Source organism: Musa acuminata, chromosome BXJ1-2 (genome assembly GCF_036884655.1).
Source record: "Musa acuminata AAA Group cultivar baxijiao chromosome BXJ1-2, Cavendish_Baxijiao_AAA, whole genome shotgun sequence".
In the NCBI taxonomy this organism is placed as follows: domain Eukaryota; kingdom Viridiplantae; phylum Streptophyta; class Magnoliopsida; order Zingiberales; family Musaceae; genus Musa; species Musa acuminata.
In genome coordinates, this window is record NC_088328.1 from 23,752,354 (window position 1) to 23,763,384 (window position 11,031).

Sequence of the window (11,031 nt, forward strand, 5' to 3'; positions counted from 1 at the left end):
TTTATGGAGAAGATCCTGTTGTTTCCTATCTATCTACGGTGGCTATACATACATACATACATACATACATACATACATACATACATACATACATACATACATATATATATATATATATATATATATATATATATATATATATATATATATATATATATATATATATATATATGAATTGTCATTAATTTTATTTTAAATATTACTCTTGTTTCACATAAATAAAGTGCATACTTATCTACTCGTGCGAGATCCTCTACAATAGTGAATTAAGTTGGAATCGTCCAATTCCTAGAACTCGATGAACACGGCTTTACATCCAATCATTGTGTTATGATATCAATCGTCAGATAGTAATTGGATCCGGAAAAGAACTAAGGAGGATTATATTTGAGCCAAAGAAAAATTACCCACACTCAAATTGTAATCTTTGTATAAAAAATAATAAAATCATTGTATTTATTTAGAGCAAGAAATTCCATGAACTTTCTGTGATGTTGTTTTTTAATTGATCTTTTTTTTTACTCTCATTTATTTTATAAAGAGGTATAGAAAATACCTCTTTATAAAAGAAAAAAAACATAAAAATTAATATTTTATTATTCTATAGATATACCTTGTTGAAGAAGATATAATGAAATACTTTAATTATTCTCCGATATAGTCAGAGGAAATTTATGCTTTAATGGATGGTTAACCTAATAAAGTTTTTAGTTCATCTCACATAATAAAAAACTTGATTTTCTTCGAGATATAGAAAAAATGATTGTTGGACTATGTAAATCTTTTTTCTTTTTTATTTTTTTATAATTATTGATCTATGGAATTTCTTTCTTTTAAAATCATCCCCGAACACCATCATATAATCCAATAATTGTCAACACTAATAGTGACGAAAATATTAATCTGCAATAATCTATAAAAATATTTATAAGAGTACATTATAATTAAAACAAATCATAATTCTAATGTAACATCGATATTATCTCAGGAAATCAAAGCCCAACTATCCCTATTTTCTTTCTCCAAAGAAAAGTAAATAAAGGGTAATTGTTAAGAAAACTATCATCTTTTTAGATTTTTTTTTTCCGGATGGTACCCCTTTTCAAAATTCTCAAATCATCGCTCCTTATTTTTAATATTTCAAAAATACCCCTTAAAATTATCATTTTTTCGCCTGAATTCAATTTTTTTTAGCTGTTTACCGTGTTTTGTGTTGATTTTTATCTACAAATTACTGTATCAAAAATATTTTAACAAATTTATATAGTATTTTTTTAAAAGAATATTGTGAAGTGTTTTTTATGTCAGTATTTTTGAAACAAAAATATTATATAGTATTTTTAAAAAACTATACATCATTTTTAAAAATACTATATATATATATTTGTGAATAAAAATAATTAATAAAAACTTTATAAAGATGAGGAAAACTTTTTGAAATTGCTAAAAAAAAATACTATGAATAATTTTTGGAGGATGTTTTTGAGATATTTAAAATGATTTGAGAAAACCCAAAAAGAAAAATATTATCCTGGGCAATAGCCATCAAATAAAATAAAAACCCTTGTGTTTGAATCATAATAAAAGAATCTTGTCTCTCCAGGTAAGAGTTTTGTTGCTCGGAGATCTCGCTTTCTAGCTTTATGTTCATCATCAGAGGTTCTTTTTGACCCGGAATTCTTGCCAAACATTCCAACTCTTATTGCTGTTGCCACTTCATGTTTTCGTCACTGGAACGAGCAAGTAATAATGCCAAGGAACATATCCCGTTGGAATTAAATAGCAAGTCTTGTGTCTGTCATTATTGATATCCTCAACTCCTTTTCCTCATACGAGTTAGGTGACACTTTAATGATTCAGATTCATCTGACTACCCCGCGAGTAGATCTATGTCGTTTGCCCTTCATTGTGCTGTTCTTCTGTCTCGGTTGAGTGAGACACTCACCGCTTAATGAGGAGGTTGAAGAAGGGAAATTTACAGTACAATATCTCTTCACTTGTTTGGCAATCATGTTTAGTGCTTTCATCCGATACATTGAAAGAGATAGCTAGAACAAATGCATCTGCAGCATATCTCATCGGTGGAGCATCATCACCTCTCTACCTTCTGTTCCAGCTCTCAGTTTCATGATCCCCACCGAAGTAGCCGGGAAGAACAGTTGCATTTTTTAGCTAGAATTCCCTTGGCATGTACTCTTCCCTCTCTTCATTAGAATGTGATCATGGCATATCCCAGGGAAGTCAATTTGATGCCACACTCGTCCTTGCTTCGTGTGGCACAACATGGGCCATCCCTCCTTGTTCATCAGTACGCTTATCAGTCATTCTCTCTCGACCAGTGAAAGATGAACTCGACCTATCATTTTGCTCTCCTACGACTGTTTTCATTTCATGATACTGAGGTCGGCGAATATCTTGTAAGAGATCCACATCCATCCACCGACGAATATTCCACATTATCCCTTCACTTGCTATAAGACAAAACGGCTACGCCGGGAGGACTTGTCATCCATCAGTGAGCATTACCACTCCAACTTCTCTTCTTCCTCCTCCATGTAGGAAGATGGCCAGTCCAAGTGTTTGCCTCTCCCACCTCACAAAACCCCCGGCTTACCACCACGAATTATCCCTTCAGTTCGACTCACATTTTAATCATTCTGGCATGCATGTCACGTCTGCTTTATCAGTCTTTCCGGTCTCCTTTTCCAGTGAAGCTGTGGTAGGTATTTGTCCCTCCAGCTTTGTCAGCTATCTTAGATTCCTCCAGCCCACCTATGTGACGATTTACGCTACTACTGTCCTTTTGAATTGTTGTACAATTACATTCATCAATCATTCAAGTGAGTGCCTCCATACTCGTGTCATTTCATTCATGGAAAGAGTACCCACAGAGGCATACAGAATCATTCTCCGACCACGGTCTCCAGGGACAACTGAAACCCACGAGTCAGCGGATGTTGCTTGGAAATTATGATTAAAACAGCATATATGAATATGATTTGGTGTTCATGACATCAAATCTTGCTTCATATTGTCATGCCTTCTGAGAGCCATACCAGCTAATCCGAAGAGCCAATCTGTGAGTCACATGATCAGAATATCTGTAGATCAAGTTAAAAAATGGTCTGATGGATCACATGATAATGATTTATTGGCGGGCAAGATGCTAACAAATAGATATATACGTATATACTCATACAGATGAGACTGATTCTTGATGAGGGTGACCACTGTGTTTGTAGACAGTATGGCAATTGGAAGCGGGCAGATTAGCAAGAACTTCGATGCAGATCATCTTCTTTCTCTTTCGAACGCAGAGAAAATTAAGAAAATGTCACACTGCATGTGAGTGACTGGAAACTAAAGAAATGGACAGCATACAGTTGTTGGAATTAAACTTGTTCAAGTGTCATAAAAAGGTTCATTGCATCAAGTGGGGGAATCATTACATCAAGAAGAAAAAATGGATTAGAAGTGGATAAGTCAAATTGGTTATTGATTCTTGAAAGAGTTTCTGAAATTTGTAAAAGTGTTTTTCTTGAGAGAAATATAGAAGATTAAAAGTTTGTCATACTCTTCCTCTTTTTGATATATCTATCCTCTCTTCCTATCAACATCAACATTTGGTATCCGAGCATAGGTTAAGCTATAACTTCTTCCTCAAGTGCCATCCAACTCCAGATCCCCAGATTGACAAAAGAAAATTATGATATATGGTGCATCCAAATGAAGGTTCTTCTAGGCTCCCAAGATGTATGAGAGTTTATAGAAGATGGATTTGCTGAACCTAGTCCAGCAGAAGAAGGAGCAATGAATGCAGAAGGAAGAAAACAACTCAAAGAAAGAAAGAAGAAGGAGAAAAAGGCTTTGTTCACAATCTACCAAGGTCTTGATGATACAATGTTCGAGATCATCGCTCCAGCAAATACTTCAAAGGAGGCTTGAGAAATGCTTCAAAAAGCATTCGGTGGTATTGATAAGGTAAAGAAACTTCGTCTACAAGTTTTACGAGCCGAGTTTGAGAAATTACAACAAGGTACTTCTGAAACTATTTCTGATTACTTCTCAAAAATCATTTCTATTGTTCATCAAATGAGACGAAATGGTGAACAAGTAAATGATCAGAGAGTAATAGAAAAAATATTGAGATCTCTAGATTCAAAATTTGATTTTATTACTGTTGCGATTGAAGAATCTAAAGATTTGGAAAAAAATGTCTTTAGAAGAACTTATGGGTTCCCTTCAAGTTCATGAACAAAGGATTACAAAAAGAGAAGAAGAGAAAACTATAGAGCAAGCACTACAAGCTAAGTTTGTTCTTGAAAATAAAAGAGAATCAAATTCTCAAAAAGGAAGAGGACGAGGACAAAGAGAAAGAGGAGGCAGAAATCAGACCAATCAAGAATCTCCAAACAGTGAAGATGTTAGAGAAAATTATAGCCAAAGAGGCCAAGGTTATGGTCGAGGACGTGGCCAAGGCCGTGGACGTGGCAGAAACTCTAAAATGTCTGAAATACAATACTATGTTTGCAAAAGGTATGGACATTACTCTTATGAATGTTATTATAATCCTAACAATCAAGGTGATAAGGCAAATTTTGTTGAGGAAGAAAAAAAGAAAAATCAAGTTTTGCTAATGAGTTATGAAAATTTGAAAAATGATCAGTCTATGACATGGTATCTAGATACAGGAGCCTCAAATCACATGTGTGGCATCAAAGAGCTATTTTCAGAAATGGATACAAGTTATTCCAAGAATATTACATTTGGTGATTTGTCTCAAAGACCAGTAAGAGGCAAAGGTAAAATTCTCCTTGAACTTAATAATGGCAAGGAATTATGCATTTCAGATGTTTATTATGTTCCTGATATGAAAAATAATATTTTAAGCTTAGGACAATTACTTGAAAAAGGTTATGAAATTGAGATGAAAGATATGGCTCTCTCAATTCGTGATAAGAATAAAACAATGATATCACATGTGAAAATGGCACAGAATAGAATGTTTCCTCTGCATTTAAGTATTTTTAATCAATCAAATTGTTTTAAAACTGATATTGAGGATATCTCTACACTTTGGCATCTTAGATATGCTCACTTAAATTTTGAGGTTTTGAAACTTCTAGAGAAGTATAATATGGTGACAGGAATGCCAAAAATTGATCGCCCAACAAAATTGTGTGAAGTATGTGTCATGGGTAAGCAAGAAAGAAAGCCTTTCAAAGTGAGAAGGACAAAAAGAGCATGGAATCGACTTGATCTGGTACACTCGGATGTTTGTGGCCCTATCAATCTAGTAACACTTGGAGGAAGCAGGTATTTTCTTACATTTACTGATGATCATAGTGGCAAAACTTGGGTTTACATGTTAAAAGAAAAGAAAGAAGTTTTAAGCAAATTCAAAGAATTTAAGGATTTGATTGAAAGACAAAGTTGTTATAAGATTAAATGTTTAAGAACAGATAGAGGTGGTGAATATATATCAAATGAATTTGAAAGTTTTTGTAGAAATAATGGAATTCTACATCAATTCACCATGCCATACACACCTCAACAAAATGGTGTCTCGGAAAGAAAAAATATGACTATCCTTAATATGGTCCGATGCATGTTAAAGGAAAGAAAAATTCTGAAAGAATTTTAGGGTGATGCTGTTGCTTGTGCAGTTTATTTGCTTAACAGGTTTCCGACAAAGCGAATTGGTAATGTTACACCAGAAGAAGCATGGAGCTTACAGAAACCAAGAGTTGATCATTTGAGGATTTTTGGAAGTGTTGCATTTGCCAAGATTCCAGAAGAGAAGAGAACAAAATTGGAGGATAAAAGTCAAAAATACATTTTGCTAGGTTATCCAGAAAATTCCAATAGTTACAAACTCTACAATCCTATCACAAATAAAGTTGTGATGTCAAGAGATGTTGAGTTTGATGAACAATAGATTTGGAACTCGAAAAGTGATGAGCAGCATAAGAAAGCTGTAGTTTCAGAAGAAGATGATATAATACAAGCAAGTACCGAAGTTGCTGTGCCGGAATCATCACCTAGATCAGCTAGGTTACATGATTCAAGAAGTCCAATTATAAGAAGGACAAGACCTATTCAGGACCTATATGATGTGACTCGAAGGATTGATACTAACAATGATGAACTTTCTTTATTTTGTCTTTTTGCAGGATATGATCCATTAACCTTCGAAGAAGCTTATAGAGATGAAAAATGGCGACAAGCTATGAATGAAGAGATTCATGCAATTAACAAAAATAATACATGGGAGCTTACTACACTTCCAGAAGACCACCAAGCTATCGGTGTTAAGTGGATCTTCAAAACAAAAAGAAATGCAAAAAGAGAGGTGGAGAAATACAAGGCCAGATTGGTTGCGAAGGGATATAAACAACAATATGGGATTGATTATGAAGAAGTATTTACGCCAGTTGCTCGATTAGAGACAGTAAGATTACTTATCTCTCTAGCAGCTCAGATGAAATGGAAGATTTTACAAATGGATGTCAAATCAGTATTTCTTAATGGAGTTCTTGAAGAAGATGTATATATTCAACAACTTCGAAGAAAAACTTGGCATGCTAGATGGAACAAGTTTAAAAGGGGAGAATGTTGGAATTAAACTTGTTCAAGTGTCATAAAAAGGTTCATTGCATCAAGTGGGAGAATCATTACGTCAAGAAGAAAAAATGAAAGAGTTTCTGAAATTTATAAAAGTGTTTTTCTTGAGAGAAATATAGAAGATTAAAAGCTTGTCGTACTCTTCCTTTTTTGATATATCTATCCTCTCTTCCTATCAACATCAACAACAGTATGATCAATCTGGAAATAAAAATCAGAGACCGGTGGAATGCAATTGTATTTTAGGCCTATTTAATGGCAGAGCTGACTCTGCTACAGCTGCTTGCGTGCGAATTACCTCTCTCATCGGCCACAGAAAAGATCTCTGCTGCTTTCTTTGAATTGGACATCGAGGACCAGGACAAAAAAAGCTACCTTAGTAGATGGTGAAACTACTGAGACCAGGCGTACGTATTTTCTGGATGCAAGCACACGATAAGTACCGCTTTCCATGGATGGGCAGTAAAGGCTGCTCCAAGTCAAGCAGAAGAAAAAGAATCATGGTGATCTTTTTCAGAACCATGACAATGTTAGCATCTCTATCTGCGTCTTTGGGGATCTGAGCTGATGGTAGAAGGGAAAAACAAATGGTTAGTGACCTAAGAAGCTGTCGCATGCAGGAACTATGACTGAGGCGAGAGAATAATAATTGCTTCCTCACAATCATTGCAGCAGATATAAATACTGATATATTCATCGATCTATTGCAGACGCCATCAAATCGATCAGTAGGAGAGGAAGTTCTCCACCTTAAATCAGGTAGACATATATACATATATAGATAGATACTCTGTAATAGCCACGTAATATACGATACAAGAGGGAAAATAAAATGATGTAATCAGATGAGGACGGAGCAGCAAGCAACAGACAAAGTACTGTGAGGAGAAGAAACAACAAAGATTAAAGCAGAGGTGCAGATCGAGAAGCAGCTACATGTGGTCCACGAGAGTCACTATGGACGCGTCCAGGCTGGTCACATGGCCGACGAGGAGCTACCTGCTTGCTTGTCTCTGCCATGCCATGGTTTCCGAGTCAAATCAACTTCGCAGAACCTCTGTCGCCCTGCTGGAGCTGCTCAGCTTCTGCGTCAGGGCTTACGTTACGGAGCCATGTGACCAAGGCGACGCAGATTCTGCTGATGTTTCCTTTATTTGATCTGGAATATATTATCAATCTTAACGCAAACATCATGAAGATTTATCCCGATGGTATCATCCTTATAGGGAGTATAGAAGAAAGTATGTCGGCTCTCAAAAATGCCTACAGCTTCATATATGGAATACACCTCCTTCATCATCAACATCCTATTTCCACCTCTCTTTACAGCAACCCCACCTTACTCTTCTCTCTCTTCACATGTTCTGCTGGCAGAAGTATATCTCATTCCCTGTTCTTCGATGACAGCCTTCAATCAACGACAAGTCAACAACACGCACGGTGGTTTGATCGCTCGTGCGACAGAACCACTCTTCAATCATCGACAAGTCAACAACACTTGTGTCAGTCGTCTCCACCGGGAACTTTGCTGCCGGCTTCCACATTGCAAACACATCGGCTGATCTCTCTCATCCTATTGCTGGGCCAAGAAGAGGTACGTTTTGGTCCGACACTAAGTGCAGTTCTTAAACATGTTTCTTTGTCATCTCTCTCTCTCTCTCTCTCTCTCTCTCTCTCTCTCTCTCTCTCTCTCTCTCTCTCTCTCAAGAAAAGTCCGGCTTCCACATTAGATCACTGTTCGTCAAGCTATTAGATCACTGTTCGTCATGCGGCTTGTTTCATCGACATCGAGTTCCTTTGAAATGTAACTGGACAACCACGTATTCCGAATAACCGAGAAGAGGATCCATCTATCCGTGGTTGTCTTCGATATTCTGGAACCTTTATGATCAGATTGTGCAATCCGATTTACCAATGGTGAAAAAGAACAAGCTACACTGTGGGCTTTTCCTGTAGGTTCACGGTGGACAGTAGGCCAATTAGGGTTTGCAGAAAGCAGACCGAAGCCAATGCATGTCTATCAAGGTGAGCCTATGGAATGGCAAGATACAGTTGATTGGTCCAAGGCCACTTCCATGGCCTCACTCGGGGACTCTCTGATGCCGGTGTTTGGACGGGCAGTTGTTAGGTAGTTATATGCATATCCTAAATAGTAACTCTTGTTCTAAAAGTTACGAAAGTAGTTCTTATACTGTGACATGATACGATAAGTTAGTTACCACTAGTTCCTATAAATAGGATAATAGTTTATAAAGTAAAAGAGTGTGTATAGTTAGAAATATCTTGTAACTCTTATTTAATATTACTTCGATTTTTAATTTTTTTTTATTATATTATAATATTTCGTTTTTATCATTTATTTGCTTATACATTCCCAACATACTCTCCATGGCTATCATATTTGAACATTAATGATGACATGAACACTTCGCATACAAGAAAACAAGAGCGCCGTTGACTAATAAATTGAATGCCGATCGACAACCATGCCAGAGGAGGATTCAACCAGTTAAGTTACCGACTTCTGCACTTTGTCATTATGTTACTTATGCCAGTGGAATTCAACGCCATTAATGCAGGCATCCATGCCTCGTGTATCTACTCAACTATCAAACCATTCTCTCTCTCTCTCTCTCTCTCGTGGACCTGTAACATGGATTTTAGTCTGAATCTGAGGGATTTCCAGTCATGTTCATGGAATCAAGAAATAGCAATATATCATGCATTTAAGCTAATATGATAAAGTCATTGCTCATTATAGTGGTAAAACGAATATGCAAACCAATGTCGTACGAAGGACCATTGGGAGATTTGTCATCTGATATGATGTGACTTTTGAGAGATTATTTAAGTGTAATAGGCATTCTAAATTCGATTCCAGAGAGAGAGAGAGAGTTTAGAAACCCAAAGTTGGCTCCGACAAGCTTCCTCGCCCTATGTATGTGGCTTTCTCAGAAGCCCAATATACGTAAGGCCTTAGATAAGATAAATATGGTGCTCGTGAATGAAGTCAAAGACAACGTATGTAAAGTATAGTTAATTAAGACTTATCATGCCCATACACTAGTCGTGAAGAGTAAACAACAACAATCTCACGTACAAAAAGAGTCTGTCACCGTCAAATGGGCTGTGGAAGTACTCACCATGTCTTGGCAACACTCTGTACCCTCTCTGTGCGATCTGCTGCTTGTAACAAGCAAACAAAGTTTTCGATTGATTGAAATATTCTTTACCCGCCGACACGACAAGCACATCAGACCTACAACGCATGTGAATCGCCCAGAGGGCTGCGGCATGCTCAGTTGAGGTGTTTATGCTCCAACAATCTGCAAAGTCCCATTCCGACCGGTTTGTTCTCTTCTTTGATCATCCTGTCTTTGATGAGTAGGTATAGTGTAAAAGCTTGAATTCTTTGGCCTAGGAAGATTTACGGCTGAATCTGAGACTGTTGGTGACAACATCGCCATGTTGTTGTCGGGAAATGCTCCGTCTTCTCTCGGAGAAATATCGACACAAAGGAAGGTGGTGTGTTCGCGTGAGGGCGTCGGCTCATGTGCACGCGTAGGCTTAAGTGGAGGCCAGACATGTTGTTCGACAAGAGCAGTCCGCCTGACCCAATCTACTGCGTTGCTAACGCAAGTCTTTTGACATGCGTCGTCTCTTGATCCGAGGAACACAACACGAAAAGCAAAGCTTTTGACGTGACGTCGACAACCGAGACAGCAGATGTCGACGATAGTGACCGAGTGTCCATCTCCATCTCCGGGTAGAAGTAAACACTGCGAGAGATCAGCATGATGTCTTGATCATGTTCTCGTTCCAAGCTAGATGAGAACAGAATGCACCTCATCTCAAAAATCCGTCCTTGCCTCGTTCGGCCGCCGTTCATGTTGTAGCATCACCCAGTCTGGATTAACTTACGGCACAATTAAAATAGCATCAAAACCAGAGACCAACTCTGACTTGACTTTGATGGCACAAGGCATCGTAGTAAAGGAAATTAGCTTCCCGCAACGGTCCCAATCAACAAAGATAAGTTCACTAATAATCTTACAGAACATATTGCTTATAGAATCAGTAACATTTCATATAATATTGACTGTTCCATTAAGAGACAGGAATCAGCAAAGGAAACGCGTTTGGTGAGCCAAGATGAGGCCACTGACAGCTGGAGATTCAACCATTTCTGGGTTCATGTAAATCAATCAAAGCAGGGGTCCAATGGGGCTCCTATGGATCAACTTGTTATTTATCTATGGTAGCAACAAGAACAGTGTCATGTTCCATACTGAATGCTTTCTTAGAAGAAACAAGAACAAAGTTATCGTACATACTGTTACTGAGAAATCGAATAACTTCATGGAATGAGGAAGTGAACAATCTCTCTCGATCATGAAGCCTTGGGCA